Source organism: Cyanistes caeruleus, chromosome 7 (genome assembly GCF_971803275.1).
Source record: "Cyanistes caeruleus chromosome 7, bCyaCae1.hap1.1, whole genome shotgun sequence".
NCBI lineage: Eukaryota > Metazoa > Chordata > Aves > Passeriformes > Paridae > Cyanistes > Cyanistes caeruleus.
Window position 1 is genome coordinate 20,663,130 of NC_141707.1, and position 23,582 is coordinate 20,686,711.

A 23,582-nucleotide genomic window follows, 5' to 3' on the forward strand; every position below is an offset into this window, starting at 1 on the left:
TGCTGCCTTATATCTGTCCTCCAGTGCTAAATACACAAATTGGTTTGCTCCTTTATTTACCTGGAAGAAGCTCATTTGATTGGTTTACTCAGCAATGGTCTCATTCGTTGCACTGTTAGGCAGCAAAGTGGATACCTAAGTGTGATATACTGAGTATAACAATTGGCTATGTGGATAGGAATGAACAAAAAAATATTCAAAAGAGGAATAACTTTCTCAAATTTTCCCCTAATATATTGTGTAATTCAAGTAGGCCCTAGACATTCATTTCCTTAGGGCTAAATGCAGCTATTAACCTCTAATTAAACAAATGAACAAGGGAAAAGCTCACTTGGGACCCCCAAACACAAAATTGTTTCAAACAAGTTACTAAATGTTTATAATTTTCTCAATATGTCCTCCTCTTATCCCCTACTGTATTTGAAATAGTCTCACTTGTCTGCCACTTCTCTTGCTAGACTGGAGAGCAAGCTGTCCAGATGAGAGGTTATCTGCTTTGCCTTGCTTTTATATTAATTTGCAGGCTTCATGATTTTAGAAGTGTGTGTGTGAGACTACAGGTATATGTCCAAATCCATATATCCTTACACATTTGTCTATAGTGGCAGAATTGACGAGTCCAGCAATTTTCTGTGAAGTGTTGACAGTGAGCAGACCTCAGCAGAGAAAAAAATCCTATCATCAGTACATTGCAGAGGCCTGGCACTCACAGTCCCCTATTAGCTTTATGCATTACTGACCTCCACAGGCATTTCAGGGGAAGACACAGCAGGGAGAGACGAAGGTCAGTACAGAAAGTGTTACTGCTTTTGCAGGCAAGCGTTGTGTATTTAATCATTGTCTTACACCACTTTCACATATAAAGTTTGGCTGTTGTTTCTGGTAAAAGCATTGGTCAGTATGAACGTTTTACTTATTTCAAACCAAGGGTCAGTGATAAAGAGCACTGTCAAGTTCCACCAGGTCCATGTCACACTTTGCTTCAAAACCCAAGTGAAGCTGTGATTCTGTCAAAGTTCTCTGGGTGCCACTGCATCCAGATCAAGACACAGTTGTGTGCATTATTCTTCCTCATTGGTTCAGGCCAAACTTGTCTGTGTATACAAAACCCAGATCTGAAGATGTGATGAAATGTGAGTAGAGCCCCTTCCTGTCCCATTCCAATAGCTGGATTTAAAATGTTTATTTCCTTTTCCCATTGAATTTATTAATAGTTACGCAAAGTGATGTGATACACATTAAAACACGAGTGCTTATGTTTTGAATACAAAAAGGCTCTTCCTTATCTGTTACCACCTCTAAAGGTAAAGTGAAGGGAGTCAATATTTCCTTAGCATCAAGATTCAGACTACAGGAACTACAGGAAATCCTTGAAACAGGGCGGAATATTTGAATTTGAATAGGCATCCAGAGAATTTTTTAATGTGTGAAAGTCTTTCATTATCTGAAAATGTAAATCTATTGACAAGGTAATTGAAAAAAAATAGAACAGGGTTCTAGAATCCTAGTGAATTTCCTGATACTTCTTTAACATCAAATACACCGCTTTCTAAATTTTAATATATTTTGTATGTTGAGAGTGACTGGGCTCCACCAGGTGTAGAATCCAGTTTACCATGACAATGGGCACTGGGAAGCAATTCTATTTGGTCTCAGGCTGTAGCATTGACCAGAGGACCTTTTTATACAATGGAACTCTGAAGACATGGCCTGATTGTTGAAGGACTCCCACAAGTTGTAAATGCATTATTGGAACTGTAGCTCATTTACACTAGTACTGATTGAGAGCATAAAAATCTTGGTGGGGGAGCACACAGACAAATCTTTAAATTTTCAGGGCAGAATTGCTGGTTTTTATTGGACAAAATGATGAAATCAAGTTAATGGTCTGACTCCATGCTCTTCAACTTTTATTTCAAAGAAATAAATACAATTCGTGCCTGTATGATTGCATGAACCTAGTTAAGCAAGCTTTAGATGAGTTCTTAGTTGTTTATGGCACTAAAGCTACAGAACCATGGCTTATCAGCAAGAAAGTAACACAGGCATAAGCTGTGATTAAAAAAAAAAAAAAAGGAAAAAAGTATTCAGTTTTCCAGGGGCATGATACTGTCATGTGTTGCTACAAGTATCTGGCTCAATTCCCAGGCTCAGTTCTTAAATGGTCAGAATCAGGAAACACCACAGAGTTATGGGGATATATCATATGCAAAACAGGCTCTGGGTATGCCTCATGTTCAGCACATATGCAGAATGAATATTTGAGGAAGGAACTTTGAAATAATGCTGTTTGGGTTTTTGCTCAAGTTTTCTGAACCTATGAACTCTGCTCAAGTGGTTTAAGAACAATTTTAAATTATTTTGTCTGTATACTGAGCAATATTACAAACTGAAATCTTAGAGTTCTGACTTAGTTTAATTCACTTGCATAAAAAAGCACTAGTAGTTCATTACCATAACTCTCCTTTGGATGGAAATGCATTAGTGGTGTCTGCACGAATAAGCTAGGAAGAGTAGTGAGAAGAAAAAGCCTCGCACAGTACCATGTGAGCCTACAGTGTCTGCCTCAATTTGTACCTTTTCAGTATCTGACAGTGAATGATAACATTATTGCAATGGTATTTACTGGCACTGCTGGAGTATGGGGTCTGTCATTCTTTTTCTCTTCTGAATTGTTGTGCATGGCTTTAAAAAGTGCCCAAGGCTGAAATGTGTTTCAGAGGTCGTCAAGGAGGAAAAAAAGTGTTTTTTTCACTACTTTTTATATGAAATTCAGCAAATCAATTTGAAGTTGGAGGAGTTCCAAACCTAAATGCACATTATTATGGATTCAGATGGATAAGATGGTTCCTGGTGGGGATAAGTTTATCATGGTGTCTTTCAGGAAATTATACAACTGTCTTTCGTTTTCTTATATATTTCTTTAGCCTAAAGAAAGGTTTCAAAATGGCCATTTAATAATCCCCTAGAAGAATAACCTTTGCAGCAGTCCTATTTTATAACATAAGAACTATGAAAACCTGGCCTTGGATGGATTATAACAGAATCCTGTCTATTGACTTATATTTTATGATTAAGTCACTAATCTGGCATCCAGCTTTACTTGCATTTGTTCAGAATGACAGGAGTCCCTTTCAGTGGTCATCACAGATTTCTCTTTTCATCAGCTTTTCCTCAGAGGTAATTGCAGCTGTACACAAGCCATTCAGTCTCCAAAAGAGGACAAAATTTATTTTAATGTCCATGAGAGCACAGTTACCTCAGAGATGAAGTTATTGTTGTGGAAGAATAGGAAAAGCTCCTTCTGCTCTGATGAAACAGAGTGCCTGACAAGATTAGGAAGCAAAAGACTTTCCTGATTTTTAAAATTTGTTTATTTTTACATGAGCAAAACATTGTTCTGTTTTTTAAATATAAGTTGATTTAAGCTTGAACCCATTTTACAGAAGCCAAATCGTTTGTAAAGCTTATTTCTAAATACATTCTATTGGTTTTAGTATCTTGTACCATAATGATTTTGCCACTGCAATGGAATTGCAGTCAGTGTAAATGTGACTGTTGCAGGTAAGTTGTTTTCGTAAATGAGAATTTTTGATACTCATGATGTCCTTAAAATTTTGAATTCAATGAATCATTAGTCCCAAAGCAAAAACATATGTTTCTGCATGTTAGGCAGACTTTTTTTTACATTCTAGTCCACTGATTTACATGTGGAAGATACTTGTGATTATATATCATCTTTGAATGTCTCTTAGAGCTGTTTGCATAGTGGAGTAATTTCTCAGGGGTAAAGTCACTTCATACCAGTGTAGAGCACCCAGACAGTGAGTTATTTAGAGTAGCTGTAATGCAGCCTTGTTTACTGAATACATATTCCAGGTGATATTTTCTGGAGGAATTCAAGAGAGAACTTTTGAGATTTATTTTTTCCCATTAATATTAATTCCATTAAAAGATCCAGTTTTATTTGGAGTCCGTGCTTATACTATAGCAGTTAAATAATGTATACTTTTCTTTTAGTTTCCCTAAGTATCAAGCATTTAACTTAATTGAAATTTGTTGAGATTGTTGAGACAAATTTAGCCAGTACATTTTATGACTGTGAGACATACCTGCTTATATCAGGTTTAAAACTCAGTTTTTTATTTTTTCCCTACTTGCACACCTCTCATCAATTAATGCTACTGAAAAGACATTGAGAAAGAAGCGAACTGATTCCTAGTTGTGAATTTTAATACTTTTGAAATGTGTTTTAACTTTGAAAACAGGCAAAAAAAAAAATCAATCCTTTAAGTTAAAGATTCCTTCCCTATAACAAACAGAGTTCTAGCACAAAGGATGAAAATCCTCTCAAATTACTTTTCAGCATCAGTAGGTTTTAAATGTTGAAACTTATATTGTTGCATTTATATACCATACATATTCATAAATATTCACCTGCTGATGAGGTGGAAACCATGGGCATTGCTTAGAATGTAGTAGGAGCTGTTTGTTTATTTTTTAAAATTTTATAGACAAGTATTAAAGATTGGATGAAAACCCCATGGAAACAAATAAATGATGAGCACATGGTGATGGAGCTCAGAAGATTTGCAAATGTGATCATTTCCCTAATGAACAGTGTTTCGCTACTTGAAATAATCTCTCGTGTTCTGAGTACTCTGCATTATGTAGGAGCCTGTAGCTTGTTAAATTCCCTTCATTAGAGGGTTTTTGAACTAAAGGATTAAAAAAATTGGGGAAACAAGTATTACAGGATTGAACTCCCAAATCTCAAAGTACTTCTGAAAATATCCCTCTGAGTTTATTTTTTCTTCCATAACCAGCAAATTACCCAGCTGGCTTTCGCATAAGATTCAGAAGTCAAATTCCAAGATGCAGTCACTACCCTGCTTGCTTCTTTACTGCTTCTGTCATTTTGTTCACAAAGGTCTGCTCTGTAAGAAATGAAGACCTTTCAAAGCACTGCAACATGGGATATGCACTTCTCAATCAAGGATTAAGCATCTGAAAAGAGCTGAAGTTTAAGAAATTAAAACTTCTTGTAATTCAGAACCCAGCAATTATGGGCACAATAGTTGTTGTGCTCTGGATTTGCAAAATTTTGGATAACTTTATTCCTGAAATGTTTGTGCCTTATTTCTGAGGCAAAATTTGTCAGGTGAATAACACATAGAGGACTTTTTCATTGTTCAACTGCACAGAGAACTGTGAGATAAACACATTTGCGTAGGTGTAGCTAATGCAGTAGGAGAAATGGCAGTAGAAAGAGATGGATGCACACAATGGTGAATGTAAACATCCTATGTGTGGCTTATAAAAATTAAATATCATCTGGATACATAGTAATCCAGAATCTGTTAGATATCTCTCTATGCATACCCTACTTTAAAAACTGAATTATGAAATAAACCCCCAACATTTTGGGAATATGAATAATCAGGAGGTGAAGGAACTTAGAAGAAACAAGTGTAGAAGGTAACAATTCTCATTCTTCCTGTCTTAAAAATTTCTGCATGTATTTGGAACTTAAAGGAACTTTAATACACGATTGATTAGTTCTCCAAATGTTGCAAAGCAATCAATGAAAATTTCACTTTGGCTTGGGGCACAAGGATGAGGTCACCGAGTTTTTAAATAGTTTGTACAATATGGGGTAACCTCAAAGTGGAATTGAAGAATGTCTCAGTAGCTGGGGTGCTTTCTAAAGACTGGTGAGACAATGGCTGAGATCTCTTGGGGGAGAAAACTGAATGGGAGACAGTCATATGCTTTTGTTTGACTGTAACTCTTTGAGTACCAACTGTTTGAACAAAAACTGCCTACTGAATTTTACACAAACTATTTTTGGTTTCCATGGAAAAAGCTTTCCTTTTATATATCTTGACATCCCCTAATCTTTCTAAATATAAGAAATATATTTACGTGCCCCGATATGAGCTTCTGTGAATAGGAAAGTGCTACTAGCTCTATTGTACACCTGAGAACTCGAAAATTCTGTGATTCTTTAAATGACACTTTCAGAACTTGTGTGAAAGCAAATTTCCTAAAGCCTGGCCAGAGCTCTTAATGCTGGTCTAGCCCTTCTTGGAAACAAACACTCAATTTCTAGTTACAAGTCTGTTGCCAGCAATGCAATGAGTTAATTTAGAATCCTGTTTATAACCTTAGTATATTATCAAGACAATGTAATGTTCAAGGAACTTCTCAGAAATTGGCAGACCAAAAGTATTTTGCATAAATGAGTTGGAAAATATCGTGATTAAAATAATGTGAATCCATCTGGAGAAAAGATGTCCTTACTGGTGAATCATTTATCAACAAAGTAATTTTGTTGTGTTCATGCTTCAGATGTGCACGTAACAGATCGAAGCAACTGTTCCTTATTTTGAAGGGTGACCAGATGTGTCTATGTGCTCAAATGTTTAACTTGTATTTCAGCAAAACAAGAATTGTTCTGGTGCACAGAGATGTTTTGCAGATTAGAACTTCAGGCTTATGATGCTTTAAAAATACTAATGACAATGACCTTAAAACAATGGAAATACTTTTATTTTGACAGCATCTTTCCTCTGATGATGTCAAACACCTGTTTAGAAAGTAAGATAATATAGAAAGATTGCAGTATAGAAAACAGAAGAATGACTTGGTGCTGTTGGACTCCATTTTGTTCTGCTTTGGTTTAATTTCTTTCAATAACAACTAATATTTCTAACAAGCCTACCATAGTAGTTCTAAAAATAGTTCTAAAAAGAGCTGTTACCAGAAGGATTCTATGATCCCTTTGGAAGATGGGAGTCCCACTTCTTCATGATTCCCACTTCCTCTCTGCAGTTGTTTTACTGAAGATAATTTCTGAGTGTAACCATTCAGAGCAGGGAAACATTTCATCCTAGATTGTTGTGTTCTTTAGTCACTGTTTTTAGCCAAATGTAGGCTTCTTCAACATCTACCAACAGAGTGCAAAGTACTTAAGTTATCTGACAGTGTTACTTAAAATTTGGTGACAATAAGAACCTTGCAGTATAAACAGTGGTTATATGTACACTACAGTGCCCTGTGTTTTGTGAAGAATATGTCAGATTATTGAGTAGTGTATTTCCTTGCCTGATGTTCTGCTGAATTGAAAGGTATGAAGCAAATAATTCTACAGACCTTAGGCTCCCTGTTCAGACCACATTATCTGTTATATCTAATAGGAGAAGCTCAGTGGATCCTGAGGTCACAGCCAATTAGACAGCTCTGAGGAGAACTCAAGGGAAAATGGGTACCTTTGTTGTCCGTTCTGTTAGCCCAGAACCATTTGCTAATTGTACAAAGCATGGATATTGTCTGTATTCTTTCCTGTCTCCCCTTGAGGCTCGCTGAAGTGTAATTTTATGTAAAGATGATGGAAAGATTGTTGTTGAACCTGAATTAGAAATCTCTGAATGTAAAGAATTATGTTTCTAATTAAAAGTATCCTCACACACTGGAAATGAAATAATGTAGTAGATTTGAGGAGCCAGCCTAACCAAAGCCACCTAGGCTTAGGATCCAGAACAAGTGTGTACTGAGCTATGGACAGAATTGCCTGACATGCAGCCTAGGCTCCTGAGAGGAGCAGGAAGTTTGGATAATCAAAAAGAATTAGTCAGAATTTCCCCCCCCCAAAAAAAAGCCCCAAACAAATGAAATAAATCTGAAAGACATTAACATTTTCTGTGGGAAAATGATGCTTTGGGTAAATTTCCTGTCAAGTAAAGGAAATTAAACCATATCTTTTCAATCAAAAATAGCAGCTGCTTTTGACCGAGTCATTACTGTAGTGTGGCATCAGGCAGAGGTCCCAGTAACTAAGCAGCTCCACAGTTCATGCTGTTGATTCCCTTGGGCCTATACTGGAAACTGCAGTTAGTTATTTTTATTTCCCATTTCTCCCCAGTGGAACTTTAGTCTCTGCTGGGCTGTGTATCCCATGACATACCATGCTGTCTTCCTGTAGTTCAGCCACTGCTGCCAATAATGGGATGCAAGGCAGTCACACAGCAACGTGCCATGTGAAATATGGGCTGCCTGGGGAATGCTTCTTCTGATCCTCCATTCCTCTGAGCCATGGAGCATCAGAACTTAGAACTGTGCAGATGGATGCAGAGATTGATATTGACTCAAAAATTGGAGATTAATAGTAACTGAAAAGTTGAAATATTTTGTCTTTTTGGACAACTATTTACAAAAAAGTTTTGTTCTGAAGCAAGTTTTTTATTATAACTATTAATTTTGCTTCAGAAAAAACAGTATTGGACTATTCTATGCCATGGAGATTTCTTATTTGATCTGCTCAAATTAGGGATAGAGAAGGAAAGAAAAAGTAATAAAAAGACAACCGTTTTTCCTTGAGAAAATTGTATTCTCTGGGAGACTCTAGTTTCTCTTTAGCACCTGCTAGTCTCCTTTCTTTTCTGTTCTCTTGTCTTGCTAGTGCACTCAAGTGCCTGATCTACAGGCTAGTTTAAGAGTTTTCAAGAGAAAACTAAGAAAAGTTTCACCTCATTTTCCTCCTGAACTTTCATTCCTGCCTCAGCAAATCCAGTCACTTACAGCACTCATGCTTCTGATTGAACCCAAGGAGCAAAGTGAGCAGGAGAAAGACAGATAGGTTGGATTTTACTTTTTTCACAGATATTTAAATTTTTTTCTGCAGTAAGTAACTAATTTGATGTTTTCAGTAACATTCAGGTTGCCTGAGAATAATAAAGTCTTATCCATACGCGACTGCAGGTCAGTCAGCTATAGTGTCATCTTTCCTGTGCTGCTCAACTAGTGATTTTGACCTTGGTATGAATGGATCATTCGCTCAAGTGATGAGAGTTAATTTAGCCTTCATAATAGCCCAGAGCTCAACCTTTTCAGAGCTGCAATTGTTTCAGTGATGCCAAATTATATGCAATCACTGAGTAATATGAAGAGCGAGCCACTGCTGTGTCTTTGGATGTAGCCCACCAAAATCATTCTCTTCAAGCTGGTAGGAAACAGCTTCATTCAGTGCTGCACGTTGCAGAGTGTATGAGCTGTGTTACTGCATAAACAGTGTACTGGGGGAAAATTAAGTTTGGTGATTTTTACCCTGTATTTTGTTCTATAGCTCTTATCTCCTTTGAGGGAACTCTATGGGTTCCATTCAAGGTAAACCACCATTAAATCCTCTCTCTTGGATTCACAGGCTTTTATATCCTATTGTTAGAACTCAGGGAGAAAGGCACAATTGAAGACAAGCATAAAATATGAGTTATTTTCATCTGTCTCTGCAAATTCACATAAGGTGTGAAGTAGAGCTTTTTAGTCAAAGGAGACTGGGTGAAAAGAGCAGAACACCAAAGGTTTTATTCATAACAAACCTGTGTTCTGAGCAGGCAGATCACAGTGTGTTTTACAGGACTGAGGTCTTTCACAGTGTAACTCGTGTAGCTCAGAGCCTGGGGTTAGGATAGAGGTTGTTCTGTCCTCCAGGGTGCTCAGCTGTAGTCACCTGGCCTGCCCAGGTTCCAGGTCTGTGTGTTTTACATTTTTCCAGGAAACAGGTTTAGCAAGAAGATCTTCACAAGCACTATGACAAAGCCTATGATGTTATTCACACTTAGTAATGATTTTCATATAAATTACTTCCTTAAGATGTTAGAGGAAATAGTATTTACATTAGGTAGAATAACGGTGAATTTAGAAGGAGCTCTGCAACTTTTTTGCAGAAAAAATAATTGAAGCTGCAACAGCATGTGAAAACAAACTACAAAATCAGTTAAAACAATTGATATGATAAATATTGAGACTGTGCTGAGGATGTTGAAATCTTCAAGGATGTAGGAGGATGGCTGGAAATCATCTGAAAGTCTGCAATCACTAGTAGGTATGCAAACCTATTATGCACAAAATGTATAAAATGTATAAAAATGGTAATTTTAAACAAAGACATAAGTCTTATGGTGTAAATCCAATCTGTGAAACCTTAGTGGTTTATAAAATTTAAATTCCAAAATCTAGTGATCTCTAGAAAAAATTACACTACTTTCCACTGAAGCAATCTACTAAGGATGTGTGTGTTTTAAAATCTTGTTTCTTTCATCAGTGCAAACATTCCTGTTGTAAAGGTGAGATTCTGCATGAATCAGCTTTTTAAAATCAGTGCCTTAATACATTTGGTAGGCTGAGTCAGAAAGATTTGTCTTGCAACCATTTAAAAAACATATATGTGCTTACTGTTAATTCATAGCAAGTGTAATTAGAAGGACTGTTCTGGGGTCCCCATCCCCTTCCCTCCCACTACCCGCCCCCCCCAAAAAAAAATTCAAAAAATATTTTATTGTTTTTGTTCAGAAGAATCACTTTTTTAATGAAGATGTCCAGATGCCTTGGAATAAATCTAATTCATAGTGGCTGCCAGTGGCTTCCAGGGCCATGAAGACAGGCACTCTGGGCCACCTCCTCAGTGTCACCATTCCCATCAGGATGGGGAATTACATAGCAGTCTGATAAAGGAAGCTGTCCAGGGATCCTGCTTTTCATGTTCCTCTGACACAAAGAAGTCATCATGATCAAGGCAATCAGGCCCCAAGGAGTTGTTGTTTCTCTCCCCTCCCCAGCCCCTGCATTTCCTGTAGTAAACATGAGGTGTATTGTGACTGGTTTGGAAGCAGAGTTTTAAAGTCTACATGTGATACTTGAAATCGCCAGTAGCTTTATCATGTGTGCAGTTACAGACTGGCATTCCAAGTGCAGTATTAGACTAGTATTTATCTGTTCTGAAATTAAGTTCTGGGAACCAGCAGAAAAGTGTATTTTTGTTATTAAGGAGTAAAATTAAAATTGTAAGAAAACAACACCATTATTAGTTTGCAAAAGTTATTTGCTTTGATTAAAAGCACCAATAAATGTGTCTTGGTTCTATAACTGCTCCATTTAGCACTTGACATATAATAGGTTTTTTTTCCCCACAGTGTAATATCTCCATTGAAATATAATTATTTTGCAGATTGCTCAACTGAATGCCCTTATAAACATGCTGTTAGGGGAACTCACCCCTGGTGATCATCAGAACATCATGACAATATGCACAATTGATGTACATGCGAGGGATGTTGTAGCCACGCTTATAGCACAGAAGGTAATTTGTTGCAGAGCAATTACACTAATGCATTTTTAAAAGCATAAAATAAAGAATAATTTCATTTGTTGAAAAGATATTCTGGTAGCTTATGTATGGCAATGACAGAATATTTTGATTAAATCCATTTTTGTCCTTTTATATTTTTGCTTTAGAGTTAGATAATTACATTTACCAGTTAAATAATTCACATTTAATATATATATAGATATTTTGTCCAAATATTTTAAAACTTCTGTTAAAAATGTATGCTGTAATGTGACAGCAGTTTTCTCATTAATTTGCCTCCCATTACTGATCTTTTCACAACTAATATAAATCTCATACTTATTGGAGATAGCTAGAAAGTTTAATATATACAAAATATAAGACAGCAATTGCATGTTTCCAGATAGCTTTTGGGTTTTTTCTATAAATAGGTTTTATTTCCCTATCAGCTTCTGAGGTGGAGTCTGTACTGCTAACCCTTTCCATGCTTGACTTCTGCACTACCAGTGCCTATTTATAGTAATTTGCTACTCCATGTCCAGACTGTGAGCACTCAGACAGGAAGGAGGTGGTGAGAGGCACCATGCAATGTCTGCTGCCTTATGCATGGTTAGGCAGATGAGAGAGAGCTGTTCTGTCTTCCATTCCTCCTGCCTGCAACCAGCTGGGCTCCAAAGGGGGCACAGAGCCCCCAAGTTTGAATAAGCAGCTTCATTCCTGAGTCAGACACCTAGAGCTTTTCTGTTTATTCATAAGGAGTAACAAAGGAGAAGAAAAAAACTGTGTAGGTATGAAGTGTGTGTGTGTGTAATGCACGTCCATTCACCCATCCTCTATAGCCTGTCATCTTTCTATGCATCTGTTGCATTTTAACATTTACTCACTGTAAAATCCACCTTTTGGCAACACATAGCCAAGATCAAGGATTGTGCTGTTTCTCTGCATTTCCAAACACCCTCCCATCCCCACAATGGTAAGCAGTTCATTATTTTCCTTTATTATAGGTAATAATTTTGCTGCAGACCAGACACAGTATTTAGGTGTCTTAGAAATCCAGTCTTTACATAAATTCCCTAAACAAATAAGTAGTTCAAGGTGAAGACCACAGTGAGCTTGCAAAAGTAAAAATTGTTTTACTTGAAAGAATGAAATGGAAAAAATTCACAGTAAATTATTTTAGTTTGCCATGAAACCTTGTCCAGGACAAAATTGTCTCTTACCCTTTTTAACTGGTATTCCATAAAACTGAGGAAAAAAAGCAAAACCAAAAGCAACATGGAAAAAAAAAAAAATCCCTCAACACTCTTAGAGTTGCTGAACAAAATCCATTCTACTGAGCATAATCACTTTGTTGTGGTGTGATGCATAATAGCAGTTGCATCGAAAATTTGCAGCAATTTAAAATATTCTTTTCACTGAAATTGTTTATCCACATTGCCAAAGCCTTTAAGGAAGTACTGATGTTTTTCATATTGTCAGGAGCAGCTGTTTCTATCTGCTGTGGCTGTCTAACCGCTAACTAGGCAGATGGCACACAGTAGCTGAGGTGTGTCTGTTGTGTACAGGATCAACTTTTCTGGCTTATAGGAAGCACAGCTGCCATGCTATTATGATGATGATGATCCTTATGTATTTCAGACATTGGAGGCCTTATATGGAGCTGCATGCTTTGAAGGGGTGATTAGGGTCTTTAGTACACTGAATAAGTACTTAAATAATCAAACTGACAAGCTGTGTGGAAATATGGAATCCCTATTAATGAGAATTTTTGGGTAGGGATCAGGGGACTATGTAAAAAGCAGGCAAAATTATTTGCCACAGACACAAACATCTCAATAAGATATAGCATGTTAATATCAGTATAAAGTACTTCAATATCTACTAGAGACAAATATGTTTATGAATGAATAAATGTGTTTTACATCATTAACTCTGGTCAGTTATGCAAAGAACATGCTGTAGAAAATACTGGATGGTGAAAACTAGAGAAGGCCTAAGCTATTTTTGTCTCAGTTGGCAGAAACTTGATCCATAGAATGTTGGAACCAGCAACACTTCCTGTGTCTTGCTTGTAGTAATTAATATATTAATATCTACTTATTTTTTCTTCAAAAGAACTACTTCCTTACCACTCTTATGCACTGGGGTAGCATAAGAGAGCTGGAAGCAATAGTAAGATGTGTCCAGGGCTTGAGGATGCAATGAAGTGCTGACCAGATGCTGCATTTCCTGTTGATTTAAGGAATTAGTTCATTAGGCCACTAATCAAAACCATGTGCTCTGCTAACAAACCATTTCATCACTGGAGTGCTGGACCATGCACATACTGTTTCCACCTAATTGGACCTGATCCAAGTCAATGCAGTGTCTCTTGTTGGCATCAATTGGTGGTAGAAGAGGTTGTTTGAGAATGGTTGTCCTTGTTAGTTTGTGTCTTCACATAGCTCAGCTGAAAATATTTTAGCCAGAAATATGAAATTATTGTATATTTTCTGTATCCTTTTAGGGGAGTTTATGTTCCATAAACTATCTCCCCTTATTACAAAATAAAAATAATTAGGGGCCCTTCAGGTTGATGTGCATAAGTGTTTGTTTTTCAGAAATCCTGTTGCTAACCTTTATTTTCCAAAGAAAGAAAGATGTCAAGGTATTGAGCAGACATAGAGATTGATTCATCATTTTAGTCCTGAGATAGGAGCTGAAAATGCTTGAGATACAGACTGGGCAATGTCACCTCAGTAGTGCTTATGCTGACCACTGCTTTGTGTAAAGCAAAAATGTCCAACTTCAAAGCTCATAGCAAGGCTCAATCTTGATGGCAGTATAGACAACCTAATAAAATCATATTCTGTAGTGTTTCTAAAGAGCCCTAAAAGCACAAACAAACATAACATGAAATTGTGAAACATGTTTGTTTCTTCAGCTTAATGCAATGCTATCACTCTCCAAATTCGTTTTGTAAATTTGGAAATAGTTATAAGAACAATAACTTCCTTGTGCATGATAAAAACAGCTGATGAGAAAAGCAGGGAAGTTTGATCACTTAGACTTCACCAAATGGGAAGAGGGAGATACTAATTATCTCTAAGTAAAGCTGTGGGATCAATTTGTCTAAGAGGTGCACAAGAACAAAAAAGGAGGATGACTCATGGAGTGGAAGGTGGAAAGACAGAGCATCTTGATCAGGAAAGGACAAAGAAAATAGTCTGATTCCTCAGAAGCCAATGGAGGCAGACCTGCAAGCAAAGTACAAGGTGAGCAGTTTACAGCAATAACAAGAAATACTGCAGGGTTAGAGGATCATGCAGAGATGGTCACAGAAGAAAGCAGAAGTACTGCAGTGCTAAGGGAAAAGGTTTTCACAAAGTCACAGATATCAGAAAGCACGTGGAAGACAATCACAAAGGTGAAGAAGATGAAGATCAAGGGTGGAGAAGAGGACTAATGAGCCTGGGAGATTTAGGACAAGCAAGGAGAAGCACTGGTGCCTGCTGCACGGGAGATGAAAGAAGAGAGATTGATAAATAGGAGAAGGGATTTCTTCAAGCAAGTGAAAAATATCACTGGGTAGGAAGTGAAGAAATCTGCCTTGATTGAGGCCAGAAAAATTTGGTGAGGCGAAGTGAAAAGAGAGGAACAGGTGAGAGTTTTTCAAGAGCATTTACACATGGTGAAAAAATGGAGGAAATTCTTACTTTATTTTTTGAGGTAATGCTGGCATATGCTGTTTCAGGGTAAGATGGTTTTGTGGTTGGAGAGTTGGGGAAACAGCACTATGGATGGAATTATGGAAACATCAAATGAAAGATGTACACATGACCAAATTTACTCCTGGAGCATCACAATCAAAATGATACTGTTCTGATTGCCTGTGTTCAGTTTTACACACCTGACTCTGGGAAATAATAGCTTAGGTTAAAAAAAAAAAAATTGAACAACCAACCAAATCAACAAAAATCTTGCAATTTTATTGGTTTTTTTAGGAAACCATGTATTTTGGAATGAAATGTGCTCTGTGAGAAGCTGCTGGGCTTTGTTTGGGTTTAAACTACCAGAGTGTGTCAAGCTTTCCTCAGGTTTGGCTTTTTTTTTCCCCCCATAAGTAGAACTTGCAGACATGGTAGGCACAGTAAGTCCCAGAGACAAAGAGTATGTATTGCATGATTTTGGCTGACATAATATTTTTCAGTTGATCAAGGTATTTTTCTGCAGAAATCTCAGAAGTGTGTGAAGTCAGTCTTACTAGAGTAATTCCAAAGAAAACATGGGCGTGAGCACTCAGATTAAAAATGTGTCACAAAACTTGAACCCAGTATAGCCTGGTAGGACTGAACACTGCATTTCACTGAGACCAGAAGAATTGTTGTATAGAAAGAAAAAACTGAGAAGAGTCTGTTTGTTATTTTACTGCTTACTGCTGGTACAGTCATAATTGCTATTCCAAATTCATGATCTAAAATAGCAAGGAAACATAGGAAAGAGTACTGTGACAGAAAAAAAGTATTTGTTTCAAGTCATAGAGGTTGACATATCTCAATAGCCTTTATCCTTTTTTGGTCTGTTTCTCAAGCTAAGCAACCAGAAAAGTGAGACAGAAGCACACAGAATCCATGTGCTATATATATGTATGACCAGTTAAAATTTTGTTTGCTCTTGATTTTATTTATTCAGTGTAACAAGAAATGTGAAGTCAATGACAGCAGTTTTCAGGAAACACATGACTGATATCCTTCGATATTGAAGTAATAAAACTGGACTGTAGCAGTGCACTTTACTTCATAAACCTCTCTTTTGAGATTAAATATTGCTATTCCACAGTCATAAAAGAGATGTTCTCTACTTCCAAGTTATACTGTGCTTTAAACTTTTCACAAAGGTAAGATGACCATAACAGATATTTTCTTTACTTGAATTGTTTTATGTAACTTGAGTTTACTAAGTCAGAGTGTTTTACCTTCTAGAGTCAGTAGACTGGCCCTGCAAATACTTGAGTATCTTGTTGATCAGATGTGGTCAGCAGGAGAAAAGTAGAAAATATTTGGAGAGAATAACCCACAGATATGCATTTTTCAAGAGCTGGGCATTAACTACCATTCCTTGACTTTTATAAATAAACTGAAGAAAGGACTTTATTCTATAGCAAGAAAAAGCCCTAAAGTATACCTAGCATGAGCTGGCTAGATGTCATTAGCATCAGAAACAAGAGCAGATGAATAAAAAATTGCAACTTCACTGGATTTGGTCCATCCAATAACTCCATCTCTTTCTTATTCTGGGGAGCCCAGACAGGAACACAGTCCTGCTTCTTCATCTGTCTTCATATAGTAGCATCTTACGATGTGCATACTTCTAGTACTATAAGATTTATTTACCATATAAATATTCACTCTTATTTCTATATATGACTACATGTTCTCTGTTTAAGTTTGCTCTGCATTTGGATTTAATGGATGTGAGACTTCATAATTCACAAATTACCACAGTTAATCCCTTCTAAGAAAAACACATAATAGTCCATCGAGAGGGTTGCTTAATTTTGTTCAAGAATTTTTGAAATGAAAGCAGTAAAATAAGGTAAATCATCAGCTATCTAAACAGTTCTAATGTTGTTGTGACTTACATCAAGACCAGTAAAACAGGGAAAGCAATTATTGCATTGTCTTAAATTCAGAAGAAATGCAACTCCCTTTTTACAGTAAGACAACATTAAACATCTCATCAGCAACAGTGGATATAAAAATTAAGAGTATACATTCCCAAATTAATTATGTAAAGAGAAATCCACAGGCAAGGGCAGAATTGCATATAACACTATATTTCTCTTTTTGCTAGTGATGCACTTCACCTAATTTGTTCTGATTTTAATTTTGATGACTTTTTAAAGCAAAGTGTTCTTTCTAAGGCAGGTTAGTGATTAATTTTACCACTATTTTTGATACCTGAATTATTTTTGTTTGTGCAAGAGATTGCTCCTGTGCCCTTTAGTCTCTCCTATTGTGTGTTCTCCTGTGATCAGGTCCACTTGTCCAGCATATTTCAACATACTATATTATACCATTACGGGTAATAGCCATTAAGGGTCTTTTCCAGCCAAAATGTTTCTACGATTCTGTGCCTGTGTGGATCTCAGGGGGTTAGCCTCATAAAGGCAGGCTACTTTCCAATCTCTCTAGAACAGCCTGTTTCCAAAGTAAATAAGTCCCTTGAAAGACACAGCAGAGCCCTCTTTAGAAAGGTAGACTTCTCACTTTCCACCTCAGTGAATGAAAAAGTGTCCCTTTGTCTATCATTGATCACAAAAGATGAGATGTGCCATTGGAGTTTTTCTGCTGACAGGGTTATCCTTCTAACATATGTACCAACAAAAGTGCCTATAGTGCTTCCTGAAATCTTTGTGAATCAAATGAACTATGTTAAAAACACTCCACAGAAAAGTCTGTCTTGTTGTTCTGGGCCCTCACCACTGCAGCTGGCTCTTTTTCTCTTTTACTACTGCTAGTTTGAAGTATCTATAAAGGTTTATGGCAAACCGGAGTATAGGAATGCTTTTATGAACTCAGTTGCATCTCTGTAGATTTGCTTTCTGTTGTGGTACTTTGAGTTAAGACACTGCAGGATGGGGTTTGGCCAAAGAATAAAGTTAAATTAGCAATAAAGGGATTTTTCAAGCTTTTTTTTGTGTTATCCTATGGCACAGTAACCCTTTTTTGAGTTTTTTGAGGGAGACTGCTGAATTGGAAATGACAGGTTTTCATAGTAGTAAATCAGAAAAAAAAAAAAAAAAAGGAAAAGAAAAAAAAAAGTCTTCCAGAAAATATCAAAACTCTTTTTTGGTGGCTACAAAAACCTCTCTTCTTCTCTCCCTCCCCGCCACTTTTTTTTTCTGTGGATTATAGCACTGGGCCTTAAGGTACTCCCAATAACAAACAGGTAAAGGCTAGAGCTGAAGGTCAAGAAACTGACATGAAGACAGTTTGGTAGATAGATCTGGGATAATTAAAATGGCATATTCCATTGCAAAACAGACTACAGAAGATTGTAAAGGAAGCTAAGATAATTAAGAATTTAAGCTATATAAGACTGTGTGGCAGAGACAAATTTTTTAACTTAAAAAATCCTGGATATTTTCTTCCCCTGAAAGTACCTGAAATACATAAGTGAAAAATGGTATAAAATAGTAAAGCATTGCTGGTTTATTAGAGGGGTTTTTTTACTGTCCCAAGAGAGATTTTCCACAAATTTTCCTGTGTGTATATGCTAAATTCAGGTTTCAATACCTTGCACATTTTATTGAATCATCATTCTATGAAAGTATACAGGCCTTCTTTCCTGAAAATTGCTTTGTATAAAATCAGTCTTTTGTGCTTATCAAATTCTGAAACATGTATGTTTTTTTAATCTCAGGCAAGAATATATTTATTGATCTGTGCACTACTAATAGGATTTTCTTAATCTTATCTTGTTTATTGCTAGTATTAACAATTTGTTTTCTGTGCATTTTTAAGTCTGAAAATGTCCAAGTCCAAAGACTGCTATAAATCATTCCTATTACTTATTGATATGTTATTAATTTGCCACTGACATTAAGTCACTGATGTGTTAACTGATCTATGGATTAGGCACAAATTCTCATCATCAACAACACAGCAAGAGGATGGTGCCAGTACAACTCTGTCTCACATGTTCATTTTTTCTTTTCTCCCTGCAGAGTTTATACAATCATGATTTCAGACTTTTGTGTTAAATAGTGTTGACATGAGAAGAGACGCAAATTCAAGGAGACTCCTGAGAAAGTTAATCTATCTCTGCACATTTTATTGTATCTACATGTGTGCTGAAGGGAAAAAATTAAACTTTTTGGTAATGCTGCTGCTAGGCAAGCATACTAAAGAATTTGGGGGGCAGGGCAGTATTCATTAGAAAGGAACTATAGAGGATTCCCAGCATATTCAGGAGCAAGAATGTGAGAAATACTCTTGGCATTGTACTTGAATGTCAGCAGCACTAAGAGAGAAAGCAGGCAAGTCATTAGTGTACACTCCTGTACAAGCTCAGGTCTTGATTATCTCTTTCCAGTACCTTCAGAGAGTAGAGGAAAGAAGGCTGCTAAAAGACCTGTCCTTTCTGAAAGATCTTGGGTGCATAATTATATAGATCTACCTGGCCTTTTCCGAAGGGAGAAATGGCACCATTTCTCCAGTCCCTATCCTTACTAGTCTTTCTGTTCTTCCTTTTTTTCTTAACTCTCTGTTTATGTAAGTGCAATAATTTAAGTCCTTCCTGGTACAGGGAGTCAAGCATTTCTCTCAAATGTGAGGGGGCTGGGTCTCCCTTATTTCCTGACACTGATAATGTCCTGAAGTAGCTGTGGACAGTGAGAAGATTCTTCTGAGTTTCTTCCTTCCTTACAAAAGTTCTGGTCTCAGTGAAATGCAGTGTTCAATCCTATCAGGCTATACTTGTTTCAAACTTTGTGTCAACATTTTTAATCTGAGTGCTCAGGGCCAAATTCAGAACAAATCTAATCAGATGCATCTCCTTGCTAAATAAAGCTGTCCTGCTCTCTGTAAGTTTGATTTTGATATGAAGCCATTTGCTTTATGACTGCATGAGTGCAAGTTTCCTATGCATGTGGCATTGCCTGATGCTCAGATGAGAACATCATGTCAGACATGTTTAATCATAACAGTGTTTATTCCTTTTACTCAGAATGTACCCCCTTCATGACAAATGTATGTAAATGCTGAGATAAAAATAGCATTTGACAAGATAGTTGGGTTTGTTTCATTTTATTAACACATTAGTCAACTTATTCTGCTGAAAGTAATATGTGAATATTTTTCAGTCAACATTTTTTCTGTGAGGTTTTTGATTACATTATTTTAATTATGCAATAAGTCATGACAAGTACAGGATTTCATGGTGAGTATAGTGCTCCTAGCAAGGTATTATAAAGCATGTGGCTGAAAGCTGAATGATTGTAACCATTCAAAATGTGCGCTAATGATTCCACAAGACTGACTAGAGTGCCCTTTGGTTTCTTTAACAAAGTATATATTATTGAACAAGAAAAGCATTTACTGGTCATAGTTGCCAGGACCCAGACTCTGCTCTGGGATGGTGAGAAAGCTCTATTTGTGCTCTAAAGCCTTCTCTGCTGCCTCTGAAATTAGTTTCCTTATGAAACCACACTTTAACTTTTAAATAGATTTGGAGCACCTCATAATGACTATGGAGGAAGCCAAACTACTGTCTGCAATTGCACAATGTCAAAAATAATGAATATAAATGAGATTATGGACCCCAAAAATATACATATTTTCTAAATTTGTTCTGCCAGTCAAAGATTGGGAAATTGAAAATGTTTCAGTTCTTTGTACCTGTCCACTGGAAACAAAGAAGAATCCTGAACCAGAAATACTCTATAGTAACTTACTTTGTATCTGATTGCATCAGAGTTGAGATATAAAGTAATAAAAGTCTGGGGTTAACAAACATCTGTTTATTTCAAACAGTTATATAATTTTGCACTTTCACTTAAAGATGCAAAGTAATTTGGATTTCTGTGGCCAGTGGCTCAAAGTAATTAAATGTCTTTTTGGTGATTGTTCTTGAAACAAAAGGACTGAAGTAAACCTGGAGCTTATAGACCTGATTGTGTTGGGTTTTGATATTAATTTGTAGATACTTAAATAGGAAAGTGCAAATGATAATTTCTGGATCCTTGAGCATGTAAATCCTCACAACTTCACAAAATGTTTCATTTTTGTTATTGTTCACTAGTCCCACCTATTTTTAGTAACCATTTAATGAGCTAAATGAAAGATGATGCCTTCTCCTCCCTCCAAAATTAGTCCTCTGATAGGCATGTAATTCTATGATACAAGAATACTGTCTTTCCTCCTTCTAGCAGCCTGATCTGAAAAACTGAATGGCATAAATCTTGAGATAGTCCTGAGGTTATCAATTGTTCTTTTTCCATGTAACAGCTCCCTTTTTTAAATGCGTGTCTGGCATTAATTAAAATGTTCCTATTTTTTAAATTCAAGTCTGTTCAGAGAACAAGCAGTGATGAAGTATATTGTTATATTGCCCAACTGATTTGCTTATGCTTGATACAAACTGTTTTAGGAGACTCTTCCAGATACTGTAGAACAGGTTGGGGTTCAGAGCTTGGTATGAGGAAGGACAAAGCATTAGTTTGAAATTCCTTACAGAGTCTACAAAGGACTAAAATATTAGAGTTGTCTTGGTCTGGTGTTTTGTTGGTTTGGTTTAGGTTTTTTTTTTGAGGAGTTGCAGCTTCCCATTGTTTGAATTGTGTATCACCAGATGTGACATGCTGTATATGGCAAAAGAGGAAAGTGAACCAGAATCTTGATGTCAAGTCCTCTGGGAGATTGAAATATCCTGCGTGAATATAAGTGGAAGAGTAAGGAGAAAGTGGTTGCTCTCAGAATCCAAATGTGTGCACTTCAAGTGATAAAAAACCTCAAGAACTACAGCTTGAATCAACCTTTTGCCTTTTTTTATCATCTAAGTCCTAGGAATCCTGTTTGCAGAAAATTAGACTTGGAACACTGTTTGTTTCTTGCATTAATGTTAGTAGTGAGTGTGAAGGTGATTCACTGTTCTTACATACCTAAAGGTAATATGAGAGATGAAATAGGGTTAAAAACTGTCATGAGATATAATAAGCATTCATACATTTTATCTGACTTGGGGCATTGAATCCATGGAAACATTGGCTTTTACACATCATTTTCTCATTCACAAAATTAAGTAATTACATCCTAGGAGAAATGCACTGGCATTGAATATACAGTATCCAGACTATGCCACTACAGGTAGCAGATTGAGTTTAACTAGCCATATGGATTGTAATTGTCTAAGTATGATTAATTCATAATGTTTGTTAATTTTATGCCTTATATTATGGTTTGTTACTATAATGTCAGTATTGTCTCTTTTTTTTTTGGTTTCTTTTTAATCTGGGTTTTGATGAGAGTCCTCAAGGGATTTTAATCTTATTATGACACTCACTAATGATGTCCTTATATTCTGGGGTCTCATCAATAGCTTGTTCTCCTTGCTGGAAGTTTCATGGAAAAGGGTTCTGAAGTTAGAACAGATGGTGCATCAGTCCATTGCAGAACTCTGTTTTCAGCCAGAGGAAAACTTTATACTGAAGGTGGAAATAATGGTTTTCTGCTTAGCTTATTGTAAATTCTAAATGGGGTGATTGAAGACTATAATGATCACTGCTGTTTGATGCCTATGAGTTTCAACATCTGGCTAATGCCTTTGCTAGCCATAACAGTAAGAAAAAGCACTGTAGACTTTTCTGTTTCTTTCTCTTAAACAGATTATAGCTTGTGTATATATATGTTGGTATATACACACAAATATGTAAACTTGCATATGAGTGTGTGGATATATGCTTCATATATGTAAATCACTGTCTATATCAATATCTGATTTGCACAACACTGAAGTGGAATATTACACAATAACATTTCTGTTGTAATAAACCAGCCAGGCCTCAGTTTCCTCATGCAGGAAAAGCCAAATCTTTATTGCATAGGTCATGTTTTATAGGATTATCAAAAGGCACCGTATTGAACTTAATTGGTCAGCAATACAGTGAAGTTCATTTCATTGGTCCAGAACGGCTATTGTATATGTCTATCAAATTTTCTCTCTAGATATGTTTACATATTTTCTTCACAGATTCTAATGGGACACATCTATTGTTTACACAGTTGCAGACTTATTCTTCTCCCCAAGAATAGGTTGTTATGCAAACAAATTCTCATTCCCAAGGTTGTTTTGCATGGGAACCTGCAAGCTACTGCTAGCATAACTAAAGTAGCAGGGCCTAAACCATATTTTTTAAGACCTGTCCTTTATAATACCTATACCTGCCTGCAACAATTTTAATGCCAACACCAGACTTTCTATTTTTAATACTCAAATTTGATTTCTACTCTAAAAATTGGAATTATTTGAGTTGACCTCTTCATCTACTCTTGCCTACATATCCAAGCCACTAACCCAAAGTAAGTTAGCAAATATGTCTTTGCTTCTCATGTAGGTTCCAAGAAGAAAGCATTAGTAGGACTGACAGAGTTGGTCTTTCTGAAGGAGGCTGAAGATCACTTTCTTCAAAGTGATAGATTGCCCCATCATTTGTCATACTTGACTTTTCAGCAGGTCATTCACTAAATCACCAAAGCCACTGGTCTGTTCTGTCATGCCATTATAATTGACTTGATGGAATATTGTTAACTCAAATTGTGATTAAAAAATAATATTTTCATGGGGAAGTTAAAAAGTTATTTCTCTACTTACATTTTTTCTTTGCTTGGTTGTACTTCAATCTAGATAATGGAAACAGTTTAGGAGATTTCATTTTAGAAATGCAGATAGTATTGTCTTATTCAGCAACTTGGCGTGG

General features: G+C 36.4%; 1 protein-coding gene across 9 annotated transcripts in view; it reads left to right on the forward strand.

Annotated features, from left to right (window-relative positions):
- LOC111932070 (uncharacterized) overlaps positions 1 to 23,582 on the forward strand; it is a 76,386-nt gene that overhangs the window by 39,300 nt on the left and 13,504 nt on the right. For 2 of the 9 annotated variants that reach the window (XR_015289268.1, XM_086897827.1), the window contains one exon: positions 11,006 to 11,137. The gene's annotated coding sequence lies outside the window, so the exon portion shown is untranslated. Of the gene's footprint in view, positions 1 to 9,725; positions 9,884 to 11,005; positions 11,215 to 15,796; positions 16,002 to 21,457; positions 23,420 to 23,582 lie in introns of those variants that run through there. The other 7 variants (XR_015289267.1, XM_086897832.1, XM_086897829.1 and 4 more) reach the window with 6 other exon arrangements.